Below are 1,031 nucleotides of genomic sequence, written 5' to 3'. Positions count from 1 at the left end.
ACCAGGGGCCCCGCAGCCACCCACCCTCCCCTGTGCCGCTGGGAAGCCATCGCTGACCCCGCACACGCACACGCAGCCCCCGGTGGGCTCTGCCAAAGCCACCACCGCCTCCCAGGCACCTGCCAACCCCTGCCCCGGCGGGGCCCCGGCCAGACCCCAGACCCCAGCCCGCGCCAGGCCCTCCGTGCCGCAGCCAGCCCCGCTCGGCTGGTGGCGGAGGGTGGGGACGGACTTGGGCGAGCCGCCGTGCTATTTTGCAGCRAGGCGCAGATGCCAGCTCGTGGCGAGGTCCCCGCAGCGTCCCCCCCCGTGCCCCAGCGCCTGCCCGGGCCACCCCCGGCACGCGCAGGCCGGCCCAGGGTGGCAYGGCTCCCCCGCCGCCCTGCCCGCTCGCTCCATTGTTCAGCCCTAGCCCTGCTATCGTGTTCATCTCGCCCAGGTCCCATTTTGCGGCGTGTAGGCAGATCTGTAGATTTGGAAGGGTTTTTTTTTTGAGTACAGAGTGACAGATGGCGAGTCCTCCTTCCCCAGAGAGACAAATCTCCCTGAATGCAAGCGCATGTCAATCATTAGCTCTCATGTGATAGCTCTCGCGCATGACGTGCCAACCATATGGCACTGGCAGCAGAGCTGGTACCCCCTTTGCTGGGTAGAGATGCCACTCTCGCCTCCTTTTGGATAGAGGACTGCAGGAGGCTGGAGCACCTCAAGGAGCCGTGTCCTAGTCCCAGAAGATGCTGGGAACAATGAAATAAGAATTCCTCCAGTCAGCGCCGAAGGTGAGTTATGTAAGAAGTGGAGGGCTGGGGAGGGCAGCGAAGGAAACTTGAATGGAGAAAAAGCAACTTCCATGTTGATTTTGTTTCTCCTCCACGTCTCGCCCTTTTTTCCCCTTCTCTCGCTCCTCTCCCTCCCTGGCTTCTCCCAATGCCGCCCGGCCCCGCGGAGCGCTTTTCGCCGCGAAGCCCCGCGGCGCTCGGGGCTCTGCCGGCCCCCCCGCGGCTGGCCGCGCCGGGGGCGCCCACCGAGGC

At 65.4% G+C, this 1,031-nt stretch overlaps 1 protein-coding gene across 1 annotated transcript in view; it reads left to right on the top strand.

Moving 5' to 3' along the window:
* Positions 1-645: 645 nt before the first annotated feature.
* The window catches only part of NEUROD2 (neuronal differentiation 2), a 2,596-nt gene continuing 2,210 nt past the window's right edge, over positions 646-1,031 (top strand). Inside the window, exon 1 of the mRNA XM_026072924.1 lies at positions 646-779. The gene's annotated coding sequence lies outside the window, so the exon portion shown is untranslated. The remainder of the gene's footprint in view (positions 780-1,031) is intronic.

This window comes from Apteryx rowi, unplaced genomic scaffold, assembly GCF_003343035.1.
Source record: "Apteryx rowi isolate R43461 unplaced genomic scaffold, aptRow1 scaffold_354, whole genome shotgun sequence".
Lineage (NCBI taxonomy): Eukaryota > Metazoa > Chordata > Aves > Apterygiformes > Apterygidae > Apteryx > Apteryx rowi.
The sequence above is the reverse complement of the archived record's forward strand: the minus strand, read 5'-3'. Positions and strand labels throughout refer to the sequence as shown.